Source organism: Aedes albopictus, chromosome 3, assembly GCF_035046485.1.
Source record: "Aedes albopictus strain Foshan chromosome 3, AalbF5, whole genome shotgun sequence".
In the NCBI taxonomy this organism is placed as follows: Eukaryota; Metazoa; Arthropoda; class Insecta; order Diptera; family Culicidae; genus Aedes; species Aedes albopictus.
In genome coordinates, this window is record NC_085138.1 from 267,202,819 (window position 1) to 267,219,467 (window position 16,649).

Sequence of the window (16,649 nt, forward strand, 5' to 3'; positions counted from 1 at the left end):
CGACGATAAGCTTACCTTCGGTAGCCACGTCGTATGCCTGTAAAAGAGCCTCCACAGCTATTGCGACACTGTCCCGGATGATGTCCAATAGCTCTGCGGTGTACGCCAGTAAGCGCAAGCTTCTGGCTAGTGTTGCTACGTCCATACTTAGGTATGGCGGCCCGGCGTGGAGCACCGCGCTAAGTACTAAATGCTACCGACGGAAGCTGGAAAGTACTTACAAGCTTATGTGCCTGAGGGTTGCGAGCGCGTACCGTACCGTGTCACACGACGCTCTCTGCGTCATTACTGGTATGGTGCCTATCAGCATTCTTATCAGTGCTACGGAGTGCTTCGAAATGCGCGGCACAAGAGGCATACGCAGGACTTCCAGGATGGCCTCTATGGTCAAATGGCAGCGTGCGTGGGACAGTTCCACCAAAGGAAGGTGGACTCATTGGTTGATACCGAGGGTAGATAGTTGGTTTAATAGGCGCCATGGGGAAGTTACATTCCACCTGACACAGGTCCTTACAGGTCATGGTTGCTTCCGATAGTATCTACACCGGGCATGCGGATTCTCCAGAATGCAATGGTTTAGAGGAAACGGCGGAACACGTTTTGTTCGTGTGCCCGCGTTTTCGCACAATGCGTGACCGCATGCTTGCCACATGCGGGGAGGACACAAACCCGGACAACTTGGTCCAGAGGATGTGTAGGGATGAGTTTGGCTGGAACGCCGTTTCAACGGCTATCACGCATATCGTCTGGTAGCTACAGAGGAGGTGGCGCGTGGACTCGGAGAATGGCTAGTCCAGATGCAGTACAAGAGGTGGTCCAGGGGTTCGGAGACGGCTTCGTAGGTCATACCGGTGCCCTGCGGTCGAGATCGACCCTTACAGCGATTAAGTGGCCTCGGAGAGAAAGTCCCGGTAGCGGTGCTGTCGTGGCGTCGGTCTACTGGGTTGGATCCGAGCCCGCGGTTGGAAAGGGGTCCCCGGCAAGGGTCGGGGCGGGTGGAGACCCTGCAACCTTCTGGTGCAGCTGATAGGGCCTGAAGGGCAGTGATACCCTTGCCTTCAGCAGGTCAGATCGGGTTGCACGTGGGCATCAGTTCTTGATGTCTGCAAAGCAGACAAGCGCGGGCGGGGTTGACCCTGCCCGCCTTCCAAGGACAAAGGGAGTGGCGAGGATCACTCGGGAAACTGGCTAAGCGCCAGCATGCTACCATGATGGACTATCCAAAGCGAGTCATTGATGTTCGTTGCTGCAGGCTACGCAGCTAACCTTGAGGGTGCACTAGCCCCTCTCTGAAGCAATGCCTTCTTGGTGGTTCCGGAGAGACGAAGGGTTTGGCGACCATAGGAATGCGTTTTAGTGGGTCGAGGATAGAGTAGTCTTGACTTTTACTTTTGTTGTAGAAGACGGCCCAAACCCCACACTACCCTAACCTTCCTGTTAGGGTGTTTGTTGAGCAGATTTTTCCCCCTATGGTTTAGAAGAAAAAGAAAGCAAACGACGAAGAATGAGAATCATATAAGATCAAAACACGGAACCGTTTATGCTCTTGATGAAACACCACGAGGAGTTGACTATACTTAACGATGGAAAACGGTCGAGTTGCGCAATGAGATTCTTCGATCCCCTCGATTTATTATCACCGTTTACCTTCCACGGCAAAATCATCTTCCAGCATATGTGGCATGGTAAAACATCCATGCACAGTCCATATTTCTCATAATCCTCATACTCGCCTCTACCTTGAGATCGTGTTGATATCCATCCATGTCCCATATTAACATAGGGATTTGGATGAGATTGGAACGCAGTTAGCCCGTCTTCGGGAGCCTGCTGTCAGAGCACAGCACAATCACACAAGGACTCTTCCCTTTTCCATTGCATTGAGATGCTGTTATCTTGATCGTGTTTGCGTTTATTTTTCACCAAGCAAGGATAGCCTTGAGGGGATCGTTTACCATGGCTTGTCCGGTCTTGAGCTCAGATAGGCTCGACGACAATGATGACGACGATGATGGGAAACCGATTCCATGCCGATCATGTCCTGCTGCAGGGTCAGCTCACAAAGGACATCCATATAAAGTGGAAATCCTTCTGAAATTGATTCCAAGGAAGCGAGTCACTCCCGAAGGCTAGTTTCGGATGATTGTTGTTTGTATTATGTTTGGATTTATGATGGATAGATTGGTGGTAATATTCATGGAGTTCCACAGTGTCATGCAGTTTTCTCTAGGGAAATTTTTGATAGATTTCCAAATAATTTGATACACATTGAGAAATCGTTTATTATTCACTTTATCCAATTACAACCAACAGCCATCACCTTTCGTGAGCAGAGGGTTTTTCATGTCTGCAAATAACCACGACGCTTCCGCTCAATCCCGTCATTTCTAATCCCAAAATCAAACTGCCAGCCCACTTTAACAAATTACCGGAATCCCTCAGGAGCGGTAGCGCTCGGAGCATTGTTTTGTTTGCATCCCATTTATTAGCGCACGCCTCCCAGGAACGATGTCAGGCACCTCATTTGGAAAATATTGTTATTAGTTAAGAGCATAATCCACAACACGTGTCCGCTGTCAGTGTGGCATCATCAACGGAGTGGCGCATTCTGCAGAAACCCAGAGCCTGACAGCAGGAGCAGAATTTTCAATTTCATTGTATAGAATCAGTTTCGCGACCATTGCAAACCAACACAAGCACTCATTCAAATTCGGTCGAAATTGAATTCCCCCGTTCTAAACGACACGCTCTAATTGTATAGAGGACATGCTCGCTATACGCAAACAGGACCACCTACTCCGACCGACCGTTTACTTCCGGGTGTTCCGTGTTCGACAAAAAAGCCACCCTGTTCCATTTAAAGTCACGTCCCTCCGGCCACGGTTGATGGCACTCGTTGGCTTCACAGCCAGAGGGGCCCCGACGACTGTCGCTTCGGGATTAAAATATTACGGAAACACGCCGTTTATGAATTATCAGCTGCGGCGGAGTTGTCACGAGGTGAATACGGCCAATGAGCCGTTGTGGTTGTCGCAGCCGGAAGTCAGAAACAAATCGACACAAACACACTGGCGCTGCCACTACTGGCATCGTCACATCGCACTCGCACTTGTATCCAGACGGCAGACTACTGGTAGCGAGTTAATCCCTGCCGCCAATAAATCAATTTGCAGCTCCAGTTTTCCGCTGTTTGCACGGAAACGAATCCGAGTTTGTCTCATTGTTTACGATGGGCGGCTGGCTGGGAAGCTGAATCAATCACTTCGAGAGTTACGCGAGTTTTAAATTAACGTATAAATGGCAGATTCTTTCGATCAAGTAATTATTTGAAACATGTTCGAAGTTTTTTTTTGGATCCGCAATAGTGATTTTAGGGGAAAAGTGTCTTTGAAGAAGTAGTTTAGTTGACTCTCAAGCCTACTTTTTAACATCGCTCTGGATGGTGCAATGCGACAAGCCGTCCAAATGTCGGGGAACGATTTTTACGAAATCCGGTCAATTCGACTTATAAACGGCTACGCAGTCGTTTAATCTTTAAAAAATGTTTATTAACTGTACAACGTATTCTCCAGGAATAAGCACGTGTGGAAACGAAGGGCAATTAAAAATATTGTTTCAATATTGAAAGACTGCCCACCGTTTTTAAGTGAAAGTTAAAACTTTACAGTCGAACAGCTTTGCTGACGACAACGACATGGTGTATACCATGGGTCTCATGTTAGCCTAGTGGTTTAGGCTATGGATCGTCAATCCGGAGGCAGCGGGTTCGATTCCGGTTCCGGTCGGGGAAATTTCCTCGACTCCCCTGGGCGTATCATTGTACATGCCTCACAATATCTATACAAATGCATGCAATGGCTGGCAAAGAAAGGCCTTCAATTAGTAACTGCGGAAGTGTTCAAAGAACACTAAGTTGAAAAACGGCCGGCCAAGTACCAGTGGGAACGTAGAGCCATGAAGAAGAAAAAAATGGTGGTGTATATCCGCCTGAAACGCGAAGCAGCAGAGAACGGGGTAGCAAATGCGTCAAAAACAAAGAACATGCCAGTAGTACGGAATTCGAACACAACAGGTTTTGATTTGGATAGGTGGGGATACCTTCGAGGACGTGAAGGAATTGCTCAGCGGTAGATACTCCTTCGACAAATCTTTCCCACATTTCGTTCTCTGTTCAATGGGAACGCTTGTAGGTGTCGCGCAGCGCTCCCGTAATATCCACAGTCTATCTACCAACATTTCTGAACTTGTGATAGAGCAGCGGAGAAAGTGGTTCAGGGTAGTAATCGCTTCCGCTTCGGGTGTTGATCATATCCTCAGCTTCTGCAAGCGTTGTCAACAGCACCCTATCCGACAGGGTTCTCCCATCATCTAACGCCTTCATTGCTTCCTTTACGGATCTCACCATCCGCTCCCAAATACCGCCCATGTGCGGCGTTTTTGGCGGATTGAAATACCAAGCTGCTGCAGAACTTACACATTACGTAAATTCTCTACAGCTCGTAGGTCTCATCATCCGAGAAGATTTCTCCCGGAACATCACTTCTGCAGCTGAACTTTCGGATGGCCATCAGGCAGGTTTGTGTTATCAAGCTTGCTATGACTTCTAAATATACGGCGCCCCTCCCCCTCCCTTCCAATTTTTTTCCTCTTTTCCCTTTCACCCCTGATCAATTTGACCCCGGATTACGGTACCTCGCGGAACAGCTCAACGGCCAACGCGTTAAGGAAGTCCGACGTATCAAGCGCAGGAATACCAACATCGGCACACTGGAGAATACCCCCACCCTCATCCTCACCATAAGCGGCACGGTAGTCCCGGAGCACATTGACTTCGGGTGGTCGAGATGCCGCACACGACCGTATTACCCGAACCCGATGCAGAGCTTCCGGTGCTGGAGTTTCGGGCACACGGGAAAGCGCTGCACAGCGCCGGCCAAAATCTGTGGTAGGTGTAGCCAAATTCATGACGAGGACCAAACGCCCAACCCAACCGAAGGAGCCAACGGACAGAAAACACCGAGAAGGACATGCAACCAACCCGTATGCTGCAGGACATGCAACAGCACCCAGCACGCGCTCTCAAGCAGAGACTGCCCCGTCTACAAGCGAGAAAATGCAATTCAGGTGATTAGGGTAGACGAGGGAATTTCTTACCCGCAGGCACGGCGGGAATTCGAAGCACGGGAAGCGGCCAAATCACCGGACAAGAGCAGCTATGCAGGAGTCGCGAGCAGCAGCAAGGACACGCAGATCGCCGAGCTAGAAGCCACCGTCAGGAAACTCCAAAATGACGCCGAAAGAAGAGAGAAGCGAAATGCCGACCTGGAGACAGCTCTCCAGAACCGGCCCGTCGGAGCGAGACTAGAGGCAGCCAAGGAGCACGGCCCAGTAGAAGAGCTGATCCGATAGGTGGCGGAGCTTACTGCCACCGTCAAACAGCTGCAATCCGATCTCAAGGCTAAGGACGCAATCATTGCCGAGCTCCAACGGGACCAACGAGAACAGCTAACCCCGAAGAACTCCACGAACGTCGCCCAAAACCCGCAAACAGCAATGGACCTCTCCCCCAGCCACTGCAGCAACGACAGCTTTACGATGGCCATCCGGGACCCCAAGGTGGCCGCCCAGATTGCCGCATGGATTGAGTCCAACGGCACCGGGCCAACAGCCGCAGAACCTAAGGACAGCAAAGGAGCACACCCGAAAACGGCCTCCCCACACCGGAAAAAGTAGGCGACCAGCCGCGCCCCCCGCGGCGCAGGCTCCCACCGGAGCGCTACCGCAACGATGCGCCTCTCCCCCCACAAACCACCTACAGCCGGAACCCCTGGCCGAAGTCGGAACCCCCCGGGAACCAACCTGGACCTCAAGCAGGTCCTCCCTGGGCACCCCGGATCGGCAGTTCCGAGCGACCCGGATCCAACTCAGGACCCCCCTGGGCACCTCAGACTGGCAGTTCCGAGCGGTAAGTCGGACCGGTAGTTCCGAGTGGTAAGTCCCACCGTAAGATGCACCCCCGCCAGCCAGCAAGGACGAAAAATACGACAGAGACCGCTAGCAGAAGACAGGATCTGCTCGGGCACCTCGGGACTAGCCTCCCAAGCGGTAAGTCCCACCTCATCCAGGACCGCCATCGAGCATCACCCACCTTCATTTTGCAGTGGAACATGAACGGTTTTTGGAACAACCTCCCCGTTCACGACCAACTGCCCCTGGTACTGGCACTCCAGGAGGTTCATTGAATCGAGGAAAGCGCCATGGACAATACCCTCAGGCAGCGCTACAAATGGTTCAAAACGGCCACCAATACCATCTATCACTCCGTAGCGATCGACGTCTCTGCCGAAACCGCGGCTTCCCGACTAGACATCGACACGGACCTTCCAATTGTCGGTGTCCGACTCGGCCTGCCATTCGCCGTATCCGTTCTGTCGGTCTACCTCCCCAACGGAAAGCTTCCCGATCTGCAAAACCGCCTCCAAGACGTTCTTCAGCTGGATCCAGAACCGGTCATAATCGTCGGCGACGTTAACGGACATCACCAAGCTTGGGGTGGCAGCGAGAACAACATCCGTGGCAACTGCGTCATTGAGTTTGCCTGCGCCAACGACCTCGTTATTCTGAACGATGGCTCGCCAACATTCCAGAGGGGAACGACCGAAACGGTAATAGACAACGCGCTAGCCTCATCGAGCATCTCCGCCCGCCTGCTGTGGCACGCGGTAGAGGACCCCCACGGCAGCGACCACTCACCAATCATAATCACCCTGAACAACAGCAGCCCACCGGAAACAACCCGACGACCCCGGTGGCTCTACGAAAAAGCCGACTGGGCAGCGTTCCAAGCAGCCGTCGAAGAAGAGATCGGGAGCGGAACGCACACCTCCATGGAGGAAATCACCTCAGCGATCATCCTGGCAGCCGACCAGACCATCCAAAAAACCAGCCCCAAACCGGGAAAGCGCGCACTCCATTGGTGGGACGAAACCACCAAAGCGGCGGTGAAACTCCGAAGGAAGACACTCCGAGCCTTCTAAAGGGCGAAAGACCGGCTCCCGCCGGACCACCCAGACATAGCGCTAGCGAATGAAAACTACAAAAACGCGCGGAACGCCTGTCGCCAGGAAATCCGCGAAGCCAAGGAGAAGTCGTGGAAGGAGTTTTTGGACTCCATCAACGACCAGCAGTCGTCTGCCGAGCTATGGCAGAAAATAAACGGATTGTAGGGCAAGCGAAGAGTTAAAGGCATGTGCCTAACGGTCAACGGCCAGCCTACTAGAGACCCCCAAATCATCGCGGAAACTCTGGCAGGGTACTTCTACGGACTCTCGTCCATCGAGATCATTGGTATAATGATCTGGTGGACACAAATATTATTTGAAATATTTTGGTCGATATTTCCAAGCTACATCACCCTTATTTAAAAAGCTTTTCGTTCAATCATACTTTGAAAACATTGATTTGCGTTACGAAGAACTCGATCGACTTTTCAAATAAACACCTACGGTCAAACCATAATTTTGACCATCCTATGTACCATAGTGTCACGTAGAAAATGTGCCCAAAATTTAATTCAGGTTTCGCTCGAAATAGACGTGGGCAAGACGGAAATAGAATTCGAGGGACAATTATTCAATCTTATTATTTTAAGGAAATTATTGTTCTTTCACAATATATTTTTACGTGATATGAAAGCTAACTTATAAATTAGCAAATGATACCAAATTGGCAATGAGGCATTAGGAAGGTGCAAGAATAAACTCGAGCAGTATTGGTCGGTGCTTAGGGAGACGAAAATTAGATAGCAACCCTACATGGTTCGTCACACTATCCCAGACCGATCCTCCCCCCTAAAATGCTACGTCGTTTATGGACGCTCTCTAAATGATGATCTTCTCTAACAGTTTCCCAAAGGTATCCAGAATCTGTGACAAGTGTATTATTTTGGAGCTCGACTTGCTCTGCCTTGTCTCACGTTTAAGGGCGGACGGGACGGTCGGGGAAATATCCGCCATTGCTCTGTTGCTACTAAGATGGTAATCTCAGATTCTACTTCATATTTTGCAACAAAAACCTATCACTGTGTATGCTCACTTGCAGTGCATATGCTGATTGTTTTTCAGCATCTTCAGTGCGATAGAACTCGAGATTACCATCTTTAAAATCGCGAGGCAAATTGTTAGAAAGAGAGGCAAGATAGGAAAAATAACACGGCGTCCCGTTTCACCTTAAGAGCGACTCAAGCTTCTCGACCAGAAACACTGGGCACGTCTCCTAAATCGGAGGCAAACTGCGCGGAGGGTACTGAGCGTGGCATTCCACCAGTACGCTGGTCTTCTTCCGTTTCTAGGATTCATCTTCCTCAGCATTATCACGTCACATGCCTTCTATCTTTTCTGTTAGTTCCCCTACATCGCAGTTTTCAGCACTGCACGAAGCGTCGCGACAAAAACCTCCTTGTCTCTTGTCTTCCGCTCGCATGTCTGCGTTCCCTTCGTTATGGCTAGTTTCCACCTGGTAAGTACTGTGTAAAAAGATAGGACAAGTAATGGTCACGTAAAACTTTTGCAATCAAAATTACTTAAGCGTTCGCAGTTGATAAGTAATTTGCAGCCAGAAAGATTTGCCAACAGATGGCACTGTCATGCGATGCTGTCAGTCATGTTGTTAATTTTCCGTACGGAATAATATGTCGATATGTCGATGATTATTCCGTGAGTTAAAATGGCATTTCTCTTTCGTTTTTGTTTCTTCTTTCGCACCAAAGACATCAGGGTGCATTAAGGTTGAAGGAGTCGGCAGTGTGATTTAAGCTTCTTCTTCATATTGTACTTCTTATTCTTCAAAACAATCATTGAACAGCATTTGAATTTTAAACCTGGTCAGTAGTATGTGTGACACAATAGCACGTGCTTCGTTTCATAGTACGTTTTGATTTTGGGAAAGCATTGCAATCTTGAGTTTCTCAATTTTACTATACAGATATTCACAAATTTCCCCCACTTCCTCTAAGGAACTATAATCAATGGCGAGAATGTCTGACAGATGATGAACATGGTATTGCAGTATTGCAAAAATTCATCTTAGTAATTCCAATGGCGGAAAATATCCATTTGAGCTTCTATTTATGTCATATATTTATGTCTCATACATCTCATGATCCTGATTACTTAATTTTGTTTTTCATATATATCAGGGAAATTTGCAAAAAATTGCAACTAGCATCGCCTAGCTGCAGAAACTTGAACCAAACGGTAATTATTCTGAAAGCCCTTGATCGACCAAACAATATTGCCCAAGACCCCATCTTTCTACAAAATCAGGATGCTGAGATATGCAAAATTTAAAATTTGTTTGCTCTCTTGCGCCGCCTAGCGGTGGAATTTTGAATCCTAAGTCTTATTATCGGTTAGTCCTTGACCAGCCAAACAACTTTGCCGAAGACACCAACTCTCTAAGTAATAAGGATCATGAGATATATGAGATTGAAATTTCTTTAGTGTCACATCTATTTGTCTGTGATTTATGAGATATCTGAGACAAGCAGATGCAACACTGACAAGATTTCCATCCCATATATCTCAGGATCCTGATTACTTAGAGTGTTGGTTTCTTCAGCAAAGTTGTTCAGCTGGTGAAGGGCTTTCAGAATATGAGCCGTATGATTCGTGATTTCACCGCTAGGCGGCGCTAGAGAACGTACAAATTTTACATTTTACATATCTAAGCATTCTGATTCTTTAGAAAGATGGTGTCTTCGGCAAAATTGTTTGGTAAATCAAGGGCTTTCAGAATAATTATCGTTTGGTTCGAGTTTCTGCAGCTAGGCGGCGCTAGTTGCAATTTTTTGCAAATTAAATTTTCCTGATATATATGAAAAACAAAATGTGTTAGTTCACTAGCACCACCTGTTGGTGGAATTTGGAACCAAAATATCCATCAACTGTAAGTCCTTGACCAGCTTAAGACGTCTGCTTGTCTCTGATATCACAGGATTTGATATCCCTTAGCAGGTTTTGGACTCACTGGCATGCTTTCGGCTCACCAAATGCCCAAAGAACACTGACTCCGTTGAACACACTGCGTGTGCACTGAGTTCTGTTTTTTTTCTGTCTAGCGTTCAACTGAATTTTTTAAACTCAAACTGAAAGTCACGCTCAAGCTTCGCAAAGTTTGTTTACAAAATCATCGGAAGAAATGGGGTGGCATGAAGAAGTCAGCTGGCGAACAATGTTGCCAAATCAGGGAAAAAATAAAAAGGCAAACGAAATATTTTTTTCATATCGTAGGTATTTTTTTGAGACATATACACGTATTGATATGCTCAACCCCAATTGTTTAATAATATAAACTCAAATTAAATGATGCGTTCAATTTTTATTACAATTTTTCATGACTTTCGAAGGTATTGTCGATAACAGGCTAAAAAAACTATAAAAAAAACTGGCAACTGTAATATTGATGATGCTTTCCTAGCTCGGTTGTAGTGCGTGCAGTGTCTGGAGTGTGGCTGTGCTAGCGTTGTGAGTGTGCTGCTTGAAATTTGATTATTATTGTTGGGATTCACAAAGTTAGAATCGTTCGGAGATATATTGATGGGCCTGCTTGGTGCGCAGTTAGTTTTCGTATTTTATTCAATTGCGCGGTTTATTTGGGACGGCAATACATTGTCCTAGTGTGATTGTCGGTGTTGATATTTAAAAAGCAGTTTCCATGGTGATAAAGTGCTTGAGGGGTAGAAAGTGGATGTTGTGTTATGGCAAAATAATCAGTGAGTGCAATGAATGCCTTTTGACGCCAAGAAAATGAAGGGAATAGTGAAATTATCTTCAAAAAAGATTGGAGTTTGTGGATGGCGAGATCTCGTTGAGAGTGTGTGCGTTCCGGTGGAAACCATCATGTTGGTAGTGGTGAAAACAACGAAGAAAACATAAATTGAGTTTTACCAGTTTTAAGTGATTTGAAGGTACTTTTGAAAGAAAATTATATAAAAAGGCACTGATAATGTCTTCTGTTATCTAATGAATATACGTAGGTCAAGGTAAGTTAACGTTTATATCATAAAAAGTGAAAATTAGCTTTTGAAGGTCAAGAAGACAAATAAGAAGCAGGCAGTCATCGTCATTGAATGAATTCATTACGAATTCTTCAACCTTAAGCTGTTAGTACACGGGAGCCTTCGGCATGTAGTACACAGCGTCAAATATTTTATTTATTTATTTATTTGATTGACGTCAAATATATAAATAAATGACAAGGAAAGAACTCAAGAAACAACATCAGTTTGAAGTTTGAAACCGCAATGGGTTCGGCAACGGAATGCGGAAGCACTGCGGTACGTACTAAAAAAATCCGCAAGTATGCCGCTGCGGAAAAACACAATGAGCGCGGATATCCTGCGGTTAATTTCAGAACAACTCCAGCTCGGTGAATACGTTTGTTTCCTGGAAGAAAGGAATTATGCACAGATAAAAATAATGAGATTTACACGTCATGTAAACTTTATTTTAGTCATGTAAACTTAATGTTATGATAGATTACATGATATATAATGTAAATTTGTGTTATATGTCATGTAAACTCTCAGAGTCATGCTGAATTACATTACACATAATGGAAGTTTACATGATATTTCATGAACTTTACATGATATGTCATGTAAACTTCTGTGATATCCCACGCTCCAATTATGTGCATCATATGTCACAGAATTTTACACTCTTTTTTCGATCTGTGTGTGAGAATCTGCTCTGTTTTGCTCTATCAAAAGAAATTTGAGGTTTTCTAGTTCTCGAAAATTCCTAAAAGAGTTCTCTCAGGATTTTTCCGATACTTTCTCTAGAATGTCCCCCAGGAGTTCACGGAAATTCATCCAGAAGTTCTCCTCCAGTTCTTACTCCAGGAGATTATCAGGAATTCTTCCGGATTTTCCCGGATATTCCCGTAGGAGTTCCCCGGAAATTCCTCCAGGAGTTCCCTGAGAATTCCTCCAGGAGTTCCCCGGGAACTCCTCAAGGAGTGTTCCGGAAATTCCTCCAGGGATTGCCCCGGGAAATCATCCAAAAATTATCAAGTTCTTCTTCCAGGAAACCCCCAATAAAACTTCGGAGATTCCTCCGGAAATCCTTCCAGACATTTCTCCGGGAAATCCTCCAGAGATTTCTCCGGGAATGCCTCCAGAGATTCCTCCAGGAATTCCTCATCAAGAAATACCTCCGGGGATTCTTCCTGGAATTTCTCCGGAGGTTCTTCCAGGAATTCCTCCGGAGATTCCTCCGGAATCATCGGAGGAATTCCGGGCAGAATCCTCGGAGGAATTCCTGGAAGAATCCTCGGAGAAATTCCTGGAGGAATTCTTGGAGGAGTCTTCGGAGGAATTTCTGAAGGAATCTCCGGAGGAATTCCTGGTGGAATCTCCGAAGGAATTCTGGTAGTAATTTCTGGAGGAATCTCCGAAGAAACCTTCGGAGGGATTCCGGAAGAATCTGCGGAGGAATTTTTGGAGCAATTTCTGGAGGAATCTTTGGAGGAATTATTGGAGAAATCTCACTGATGCCACTCCTGGTGTAATCTTAAAAGAAAATCCTGGAGTAATACCAGAAGAAACTATAGGAGGAAACCACAAATTTACTCCTAGAGGAGATCTAGAAGGAGGTTCTGGAGGAATCCCGGAAGAAGTTGCTGAAGGATGGATTTTCTCTGCGAAATCCCAGAGAAAAACCTTCGTACGGAATGCCAGAAGATTCATCACAAAGAATCCATCGTGAATCTTCATAAAATTCCCCGTGAAGCTTTGTCCCAGTATTTCTTCAACAATTCCGTAAAGTAACCGCCAGAGTCCCAGCAGAATTTCTTCCACCGTAGTCCGAACGCCTAAATTGCAGAATCTATAATTAGTATCTAACCTTAGTTCTCTCTGTAATACCATTAAAAGTTCCCCCAGAATTCCAGCGCAATGTCTCTAATCAGTATTTTCCTTAGAAAGCTTCACAACTCCGTTTGAATCTCACTATCTGGATTTTCCCCAGAAGCCCACCCAAAAGTTTTAAATTGAATCATTTTCCCCACACGCGCGCGAAAAAGTACATTTCAATTTCAATAACATTTTCTGAGGGAACGAACGAAATTTCTCTAAGTCCAAATCGTAAACAACCTGGTGCCTTTTTCTTCACATCCTTCTTACAGCACCGTTTCGTTAAAATGCTGTCAGTTAAACAAATGTCAAAATTACTTACGGAAAAAGGTAAAATTTTACTTGAGCGCTCTACTTGGCAACAGGAAACTTAGCTTTAAACTGGAGGTTCGTCGGCCAGTCCTATAGAAGGTCGCCTGGTGATCGCTGAAGGAGTATTCCTAACTGACTCTCAAGTTCATATGCTTTGTTAGCAACGGACTGCATTATGCAACATTGATAATGGATTCACGGCCGTCTCTGCGGAATATGCTGGCCGTACTAGCGTTGCAAAGCCTTCCATCTAGCTTCACCAGGGCTTCCAGTAGTAACTAAAGCCCCATGAGTCTCCTAAGAGTACCAACTGGTATGGTCTTTATTTTGAGCCGTAGCCCCGTGGAATGTATTTGGGGTAGTCTACTTTAGTCTACCGTGGAAACTGTTACATGTCTCGAGAATTTAGTCTCTAGAAGGGCCACACGAATATGGCAAAGGGTTTCTGCATAAGCTTCTAACTTGAGGAACACTTATGGTCATGCTTATTGACTTCCTTGGACATCTCTATCTGAATAGGTAAGTTTCACTCATTAACCCATTAAAGATCTTAACGAAGACTGATTATGATGAAATAACCACTCTAAACAAGAAGCCCAGAATCCAACCAAATGGACCAAGCATGAATTAATAAGAACGACCCAAGCACGTGCCGGTTCTTCCCGAAATCCATTCATAAAATTCCTCCACTAAACTCAGTTCGACAGAAACAAGAAAAAGAATCGACCTCGACTGCAAAACGCCCCTCCATCAAATCCCGTCCAACAACGGCGAGCGAAGGCCACGAGACAGCAGCAGCTCTTCTGGAAGCCAGGCAGGCAGCAGCCGTACGAAGCGATGGGATGGCTCCGCTGCTGATGGTGTTTACGTAACAGTTTTGACCGGCTAAAACCTTCGCTGTTTATTATCGTCCTGTCTACGCCCTCTTGGCCGCCAAAAGATCAGACATTCAGACCCGTTGCGGCTGGATTCCGCATCCACTTTTCCCTGAAACGAGCGGGGAGTCGACGACGACCGTGGGGCATTGGTGGCGATGGCAGATGACCGATCTTCATAAAAAATTAAACCGTAACATAGCAGCGTTCGTCGGGTGGTTGTTCGCCCTCTTCTTCCAGCAGAGTCCCAAATCCTCTTTACTCGCACTCCACCAAGGAGCTGGACTGATTTGCTATTCCGTTTTATGGGAAATTGAAATCGAGAGGGATTGGTCGGGTTTTGGTTGGTTTCGCAGGACTCTCGGGGAACGACAGGAAGCCAACGAGATTTGGTCCCGACCGGAGACCTGGTACCATCCAGGATTGCGAAGACGAAAAAGCACAAATCGTACAATTTATTGAAGTGGACCATCGGTGAAGTCCCGGTGCGGCGGCAACGCAGCAGCTGAGAGGATTCACTTTAAGGGGCAATTTTCCGATGGATCTGTGTGACGACGAGGCGGAAGCTGTGCTGTGGGTTCGGGTGGGGTAAAGTAGCAAGGTGGTTGCAGAAGCCGGAACGAGCAGTGTGATGTGAAAATCCAATGAAAGTGAGATTCCGGAACATGGCAGCTGGTGGGATGAGATGCGGATGGGGTGGCGACCGTCAGGCATGGTTTCGATTTTTGTGCATCATCTCGACCTCGGGTCGAAAGGCGAGTGTGCGCCAAACAGTCGGTACAGTAGAGGCTCGGTAAGTTGGACAGGCGAATAGTGTGAGGTGAGAGAGCGAGAATCTGACGAGTGCTCAGAGCTAGTCAGGGATACTGCTCTTGTTTGGGTGGTTCGGTTCTGTGTTTATGTTTGCGTCGGTCATGTCTAGTGCAAGAGCGAACGGAACAGAGCGACGAATTGGCACAAAACAAAAAGTGTAAACTAGAGAGGGTTCTCACGAAAGAGAGGAATTTGAGGGGAAAATTGAGAGTTATGCTCTTGGTGGTGTAGATAGTTGTCCCTTTCACGTGAATGCATCTTCAACGGTACGGAAATTTTTCATATGAAATTAACATAATTCATTCATTCAGTTTCTCTGGCCAAGTTTTGGCATAACTGAGATCATATTCGTGGTGGCTAACATATGTGTCTAATCTGTTATTGGCATTTCTGCTTTTCGTTCGAGCGTTCAATGATTTCTGCTCTGGATTTGTTTTTACATATATGTACTCGCTTCCTATTGCATGGTGCATGCATACGAAAACCTATTAGACTAATAGGTCGTTCCTTCCTGCGAACAGCAGATGACATATGGCAGACAAAGTTTGTCCCGTTTAGTCGAGCGTTTTGCTAAACTTCGAATTCGAACTGTACGGAACATAAATAATCGACATGCTCTTTTGGTTGTTTAGGATGAGGAGCCGACACTACTAGTCCCTCGATCCGACGTCCGTCCGGGTCCTTCCCCCTCGAAAAACATGTGTCTCCTTTTGTTTCTTCGGTTCGTTCTGTGTTTGCTTTAGAGAAGTGCATTTTTGCCGACCGACCCAATATCGGAGCTGAGCAAACATTATCTGCTTCAATGAGCCGGAAAACGGGGCTAGACCCCTGCCTGGATTGTTCGGGCTGCCGTTTAGTAATGATGCGTTAATTGTCATTGGTATGCAACAAACAGTTCCGCAGTTGGGCTTGATGTGGTGTGTGAAACTAATTTTTTTATCTTTTTGTATTTCTTTGAAACCCATGTTTGGCGAACAGTAATTGTTTCACGCGAAATAAAGCTGCTAGTTTACAATTAGTCATTGATTCAATACGATTAAAGTAATGCTTATCTCTTCTGTTCATCCGATACTATTTAAAATCATAACTTTAAGAGTTCAAAGCAAGGACGACAGACGTTACGTGGACTGTCCTAGTCACGATGAGGCTCATCCCAATGTATTTCTTTCTTCCATGTAGTTTTTGGCAAAATTCCACTCAATTATTCAAGGTGGCTTCGTATGCAGAAAGTACTGGATTCAAACTCCGGCCCTTTCCTTTCCTTGTGTTTTGTAACATTCAACCTACTATCTTCTTCTTCTCTTCATGTTAATATATTCAAAGCTATCGCTAGAGACAGATACGGAGCCCTGATACAAAGTATACGTTTACTGACAGGATATCGTATTCATTAAAATTCCTTTTACAATTGCAATTACTAAAGAGCCATTTCCTTACCGATCTAGTACAAATAGTACAACATTTCCTAGTACCGATCTAGTACAAATAGTACAACATTTCCTTACCGATCTAGTTACAAATAGTTAACACTCGTAAGAGACTCCCGATACTCCCATAGCAGGATAGGTTCAATTTTTTGAATCATTAGCTGGAACTGCCATGGGTGTCATCGACGCGTCAAAACGACTGTTATCAGTTGAGAACTAACTAATGATCCGGAGAAGCATGTTTCGGCAATCAATCATCCACGATATGGATCCCACAATGGATAACGTTATTCCAATTAATTCCAATTG